Genomic DNA, 7,433 nt, shown 5'->3' with positions numbered 1-7,433 from the left:
AAAATGAAGGTTTAAGAGATCAGAAATTCGAAATGCAGGCTATCAAAAAAAAAAATGCTGCAAGAAAGGCAATGAATGTGAGGAAAAAGGTCAGTTTAAGGGAGAGAAAGCAAAGGTATGAGTTTATTACGCATGTTTCTTTTTTTGTTGTTCTAACTTCTAATTAATTGCTTGCTTGCTTTAATGTTAGCTGATTTCTTTTTTTGTTCTCACCATTTATAATGATTTTCCATATGTATATCTTTAATCCCTAATGGCGAGTTGCTACTCTTGATTGTGAGCTACATCAGTTATTAAATTTGGGACAAAAATTAGATTTTATCTATGATACCGGACTATTCACGTTACCTTGCCGAACTAGTGTCGGGTATGCATGACGCATGTATTGGTATGATACTCGGATTCTTCACTTTATGCCAGCTTGCAATTTGAAGAACCAGACACATGGATATGTACCTATACTCAACACCCGTACCCGAATCCGGATATCATAGGATTTTATTAAATTTGGCCCATCCATTGGCATTGTGATTTTACCTCCGATTTTAACGATTTGACTTGTGATTTTATCTGATTTTGATTGTTTTCGATTCTATTGCTAGGTAACTAGGTTTCTATCAAAATTACGATAACTACTTTACATGCAACTCTATTACTAGGCCACATACCCTCTGCAACCTGTTACATCTATTATTCTTTAGTATATGAAAATAGTTTGTGCCTTTTATTTCGAAACAACATTTGCGGTCCATTCGTTTTGCCAGCAATTAGAGTTGTGGAGAAAATTTAAATTCCTCTGAAAGTTTGATGCGAACTTATGTTATGTTTGCACGCTGTTTAGGTTTTCAAATAAAAGAGTAGTAGGTTAATGAAAAGAATTTACTTGCTTATTTTGTTGTTGTTTGCCATTTCATTTGCTGCTTGCCTCAGAAGAGCTTCAACGGCTGAAAAGCTTTGTAAAGTGATGTATGCGATTCTTTTACTGTGTCTCACTCTTAACCCCCAATTTCTTCTACACGAAGACGCCTTCCTCTCTCTTAAAGATTTCGTCTCTTCGCGAACAGATATCGACGCTAGAGCACAAATGAGCAGAGATCGAAGAGAGTCCATAGTTCGAACAGAGTCACGAAGCTAGAGCACAAATCCTTCACGAAGCTGCCCTCTTCTCTCTCCTTCACGGGTTATTGGGGTAGTTCACTCTCTCTCTTCTTTTGCGGTGATGAATTTTGGTTGTTTTGCAGGTTGGCTTCTCTGCTTGGGGTCCTCACCTCTCTCGCCTTTGTGACTTTCAAGCTTCGTCCATGATTGTCCAGAAGGACAGATTCAAGAGATCGATTCTGTTGGGGAAGAGGCGCGGATCCAGTACGGCTGTCACTACGTGGAGGCTGATAGGGGCAAGGGCACCTTCGTCGGATTGCGTGAGTGTTGTCTTTTTGCAGTTTGAAACCACTCTCTTTAAGTTTATTTCTGGTACATCTAAAGCTTGAAACTTTCTTTTCAACTTCATCGATTTTCATACCCTAGAAAGCCATTGCTATCCAATTAAGCCATATTAAAGTGGAAACATAAATGACAAAATGGAGCGCCTAAATTGAAGTAAAGAAATTTCCTTAACCTTCATGTGTGTTGGAAAAGAAAAAGAATCTCTTTGGAAAGGGTAACCGTATTAAATGGCTAGGTTGGTTTTTTCCCCTACTTCAAGACATTTCATAGGTTTCTCCATCTCTTAAACGGTGATCATGAACTGTGAGAACCAGTGCAATTACTCTGATGACTGGATGATCGCGTAAATGTCTTTCTAATGTTTGGTTTGCAATAACAATCAAATCCTGAGTTATTGAACTGTGGTAATTTAAATATACTGACTTAATATTTGTTATGAAGGCGTTGCTTGATGTATGTATTTTAGCAAATCTTTCAGACTAAAGAAGTCAACGAGTTCCTGAGTGGGCCTTTCGCTGGGGGCTATGACCAAAGCTGTTATTGCTCCTTTAGAGACCATCAGGTTGGATTATACTTTTCTTATTTTATTACATAAATATATTCAATTAGTAACTGCAAAGGTCATAAGACTCATAACATACGAGTTTAATTCTTTCTTCAGCAAGATGTTTGGTAAGCATATCAGTTGACACCGGTGTTAATTCTATGACCATAGATGTGCTAGTTACTAACTTATGCAAAATAAGAAATGTCGACGCAACTTCGAAAGATCATTCTTTCATTAGAGTCTTAGAGATGAGATTTTATTATCTGGATCAATTTTATTACCAAATATGAGACCTGGCCGATGTTTTCATTTATGTTATTTAGCTGCTTCTTTTTTTACCTAGCCATTGAATCCTATGAAAACATACTCATCTTATTGTGCAGAGAAAATAATCACTGAAGAGCCAATGAACAGGCTCCCAAAAGAGCACACATAGTCGTGGTTAAACCGAGACTGTGTAACGAAAACGTGGGTTGTGAATTGCAGCTCCTGCAACTCTATCTGCAATTTCACTGCTATATAGGTTGAATTTTTTTTCAGAGGTATGGAAGTGTTCACCTCTCTTAATTCGTTGAGTTTTTTGCCCTTGATGTGCTGTCTGTGCTTTGCCTTGATTTTCCATTTGTTTAGGTTTTGTGGTGGGACTTTGTTTAGTTCTTTGTATCTGTAAGACTGACTTTAAAATGATGATTATGTCTGGTTGGTTGGTTTGTAGCTTCGTCTCCATGGAATAGGTGGTTGTCTCTGCTTAGGTAACTCCTCATGATCTATATAAATGGCTTTTTCTCAATGAATTCCTGTATATTTTTTAATGCGAACTATTCTTACGTATTAAACCGATATGTAATATACAATAATGCTTGGTTCGTCTATATATTGATTTGGTCCAATCACACAAAAAAAAAGATTTTAAGGGTGTTTTCATTTACGTGTGAATAGGATGGAATCTAATTATTCTATCATGTGTGTCAAAACTGATGGAAACTGACTAGTAAAAATTTAAACTTGGTTTTTTGAGAATGAAGAACAATTAACAGGGAGCCATCATTAAAGTTGGAATCATAGTTGGAATCATAGTTGGAATTATTGGAGGACTTGTAATTATACTTCTTATTGGAGGATTGGTGTATGGGGTTGCATTCTATAATCTTCAACGCCAAGTGCCGCCTTACACAATATTCTCATTCCTTTTTGAGTTAAATATATAGGTTGATATTTAATTCTAAACATATGAAAATTCGAGTAATCAATTTATATGAATTGCAGGAGAAGAGTTGTGAGGGTGACAAAGTTTGGAAGAGCTGGTCCCTTTGGTACCTCTTTTCAGGTGAGATTTCTAATCAAAGCAGCATTTATGGGGTTCCTCAATTTTGTTATTTTTTGTTGTTGGGCTCAAGATTTGAATGTCAGGATTACAAGGAAGCTGCAAGATTGGAGACTCGCTCATGTCGTTTGAGGAAGAAGAGTCGGTTCTGCACGAAAGTGGCAATTGATGTTAAAAGGTATCATGTAACTGATTCAAATTTCTAACATATTTATTAATTGTTAACATTATTGATGTTCATGATTACGATGCTTTGCTTCATATTTTTAAGATGACTCTGTTTGAATGGTCCAACAGTTTTTAGAATTATTTCCTATCTGTGACCTTTGTCCTGTTCATAAGCAAGATATGCAAAACTGCGGAGGAGCTTTGCCAGTTGAGTCATTAAACACCGAGCATTACTTCCCAATTTGAGTTTTGTCTTTGGTCCCTCAGCTAAACACTGGTGTTTGGGGTAGTTTTGGATCTGATTCCTTCTCTCTGTGATCGTCTCATTTTGCAAACACAGTCAAGGGTGAAGGAAGGTCTTTCACTATTAGCATATTTTTTTAGTTTAATGTGTCAATTGTTTGTCAGGGGGCACTGTGTAGCCATTGAAAGTGACTTAAAATTGTTGTTTTCCTTAAGGTTGTCAATATTAACTCTCCTGACTATCAAGAATTGCATCTCACTTTTGATGATCGTGGGATTAGTATGGCTTTCAAGGTGGAAAATATAAGCACTTATAGGGAGCTGTACGAGAGGCATGTTTGTTTCACATCGTTCTGGAATTCTATTGTGATTCCCGTGACATTATTATATTTTTCGAGTACGACTAACATATGTAATCTCATTATCTAGCAATCAGACTCATTAGAAATAACGAGTCAGAAACAATTTATTAGATGTTGGGTAGTGCAATCACTCGATGTTTTCTTTGAACTCCATTACTAATATTGGATTAGTGTATCTCTGTTGTTTCTTTAGCTTTAATGGCAATTTATATGATGCTGGAAATTACTGACTTACAAGAAAACTTTGATTATTTTTGGACACAACTTTGCCTCAATGTGTTGTTTGCTGAAGGGTGTTCTAGTATAATTTTGGGAGATGTCAGAGTTTTTTTAAGTCAGAGTTTCTTGGACTTCTTAAAACCTCATCCTGATAATTTTTAATATTATTGCACTTCTTAAAACCGCATCCTCGTTAATTATATTTTTGTGTTGCAATACGTTAAAGGTAGTGAAAGTACTGCGAGAAGTAGGAGTCGGAAACAGAAGAGGTCAAGCAAAGGCAGCAAGCTTGTGGAAGCAAATGACTAATTGGTTTCACTGGTTGGTGGAGTTTCAAATTTGCATTGGTGCCTTCACTTTATTAAGGTAATTTAATCTCTCTCTTGACTTGGTATCAATTGAGATTGTGTCGGTGGCGAATATCCCTATGCATATATAACATCCTAGATCGGTACATTTATAATTGCAAGAATCTAAATTTGAAGAACTTGATGGGGAAAAAAGAAGATCTTGTCATATGGATTTTCTTTTTTTGATATTAAGTGGGTTGATAAAGCCTTTCCGAATTATTTATGACATTTCTTGATACTTTTCCACTATTTGAAAAGGAAATCACAGTTACTTGGTTGATCACATGTTGTCTTCTCAGTCCAGTTCCAGTCATCCCATATATATTTAACCAGGGAGCAGTCCATCATAGTTAATAGATTTCTGCTCTGAGATTCAATAAGTAGTTTTTATGGAGGCGACTCTCAGCCATTCTTTGTTTCTAGTTCAAGTTTACTTCATAGACATTTGATAATACTATTTTCTTCAAAGGTAAATATATAATGGACATTTGTATCTATACTTCTTGTGCTGTACCATGCAAAAACTCACATTCAAAACCTAACTTCTTGTAACAGGTTAACAGCATATAGAATGTGACAAAGTGCAATGGAACATGGATTTCCATTCCAATAAATATATTAGACTTCTAACTAGATTTGTTCTTAAATAATCTAATTAATTAAATAAGATTAAAAGAGTTGATCCTAACTTAATACTCTCAGGCACCATGAAAATAGTCTATGTATGCATCTAAAGATTCAGAAAGAGACAACTGTAAGGGGCAAAAACAAATTAGTTAATAAGAAAAATAGAACATTGAAAATAACGTATTAACTTAATATAATTCTCAATTAGATATTAGAACTAAAAAAATTAGTTAGTTTGACAAAAAAAAAATTCAATCATAAATGTTTCCCAGTGTTGCCTCATAGTTTAAAATTGTCGTTCCACAAGATCTTCATTATCGACCCCATCAAATCTTCTTCAGCATATGCCAGTTATCTCCCATGCAGCTAAAAAGACATGTCATATTCTTGAAAAAAATTGCATTTCTACAGTTGCAACAGTCAATGCAATCATATGAATTTCTATTTCAATGTTGTTTCGATGTTGAAAACTCATCACTATACGCACATGAATAGCTACATGAGTTTCAGATTGATTATAAAGTGCCATAAATAATAAATTTTTTGGGATATAGTTGAGCAAGTCAGGTCACTTACTCTTTGTTGAAACAAAAAAATGAACTACTTGGATTAAGGCATCCCATGCAAAGAAGCAAATCATTGTTTTCCACAATGTAACGGATTTTAACTTGTGAAGTTATGGATTTGCAAATAATACCCAAGTTTTTTGGTACATGCATGGTGCTTGATTTTTTTCCTAATAAAACCCAATAAGTTTCTAGGAATTGATGCAGAATATGTCGTCTTTTATGGCAACCTCTAATCAATTTGTTACTAGTTCTGGCTAGGTTTAAACAAATATTTCTCTGTTATATTTTAGATTTCATATCCATGACATCTTTGTACTATGATCATGCAATAACTGAACATGCTAAAGTTACTAATAAATACATAAAAAAATTGAGAGAAAAAAATTGTGTGCCGATTAGTAGCTGTAGCCCATGATTTTGCTTTGATTTATGCTTTTGACTCCAAAAGGTTAGGTGCAGGAAAATTTGATAGTTTTTTAGGTGCAATTAATTTATTTTTTTTGCATTTTATGGTGATTTTTCCATTACCTTTACAGCTAAAGAAATATAAGGTAAGCTCATTAATGACTTGCTTTATTTTATCATATTCACGAATATCACCACTGTTGATAGCATATACCCTGCTGGAAATACTTTTCCTTTTATAACCAAAGCTCATGCATATGTGTATAGAAAGATATACCATAAGCAATATATGGGGGGTAATTTATATCCCCTGAGATAATCTCTATCCCCTCCATCTCTCAAGCTTGGCCTTCTTCACATAAGTTTATATCCCTCAAACTCTCACTTCCCCACTCAAAAGTAGCCAGAAAGAACATTCTCATTCTATTTCTCTTTCTCACTGTGGTAATAGAGAATGGATTATGATCTTTCAGAAGAAATAAGATATATCCTTGATGACCGAACACCACCAAATTTACTGAAAGAAATTTTTATGTCTGGTGGTGAACCAAAATTGTTCATGGTGGTGGACCGAACAGTTTATAGAGAGTTGCTGGATCTGCTGAGCTCTCATCAAAATTCATTGCCATCAATGCAGCAAGGGGGTAATGAGGCCATTGTTGAAGAACAAAATCTTGAGCCAATTCTTGGTCCACAACTGTTGCAAGATCAGATGAGCTCTTTCCAAGAGTCATTACAAATAGTGGATTTGCAAAGGGGCAATGAGGCTTCCAGTCAACAGGATCGTGAGCTAACTAATGGCTCAGTGAGACCCCAACTTTCAGATGTTAACGAAGGCACATCTGATCCACAACTAAGACACAATCGTCGTGGACGCCGACCAGAAACTAATCAACATCCTCCTTGGCTGCCAGAAGGTTGGCATATTACGACAAGGAGAAGGCAGAATGGTAGCAGTGCTGGCCATGTTGATAAGGTAAATTAAGTTTTTTATTTTGTTATAGAGTTTGGACATTCAAACACTGGATCTGCTATTGTCAATAAATATTGTTTGAAAGTCTTGATTGATTCTCCTTTTTGTCTCAAGATTATCTAGCTTATTGTTATGTATTTCCATTTAATTTTTATTTTCAAAACTCACATATTCCTCATATTATGTTTAGCCAAACCTTGAAA

The 7,433-nt window shown here is 35.3% G+C and overlaps 1 long non-coding RNA gene across 5 annotated transcripts; it reads left to right on the top strand.

Moving 5' to 3' along the window:
* The first annotated feature begins 757 nt into the window (after nt 1-757).
* Nucleotides 758-7,067, top strand: LOC120014584. 5 transcript variants are annotated; one of them, XR_005471589.1, is made up of 9 exons: nt 758-961; nt 1,065-1,418; nt 1,910-2,005; nt 2,374-2,532; nt 2,706-2,742; nt 3,257-3,317; nt 3,401-3,492; nt 4,533-4,672; nt 6,836-6,870. It is a non-coding gene; the product is annotated as an uncharacterized LOC120014584 (long non-coding RNA). The 5 variants fall into 5 exon arrangements; XR_005471588.1 differs by lacking the exon at nt 6,836-6,870 and adding an exon at nt 6,895-7,067 and having other exon boundaries at nt 761-961; nt 1,922-2,005; XR_005471586.1 differs by lacking the exon at nt 6,836-6,870 and adding an exon at nt 6,895-7,067 and having other exon boundaries at nt 762-966.
* The last annotated feature ends 366 nt before the right edge of the window (nt 7,068-7,433 follow it).

Source organism: Tripterygium wilfordii, chromosome 14, assembly GCF_013401445.1.
Source record: "Tripterygium wilfordii isolate XIE 37 chromosome 14, ASM1340144v1, whole genome shotgun sequence".
Taxonomy (NCBI): Eukaryota; Viridiplantae; Streptophyta; class Magnoliopsida; order Celastrales; family Celastraceae; genus Tripterygium; species Tripterygium wilfordii.
The sequence above is the reverse complement of the archived record's forward strand: the minus strand, read 5'-3'. Positions and strand labels throughout refer to the sequence as shown.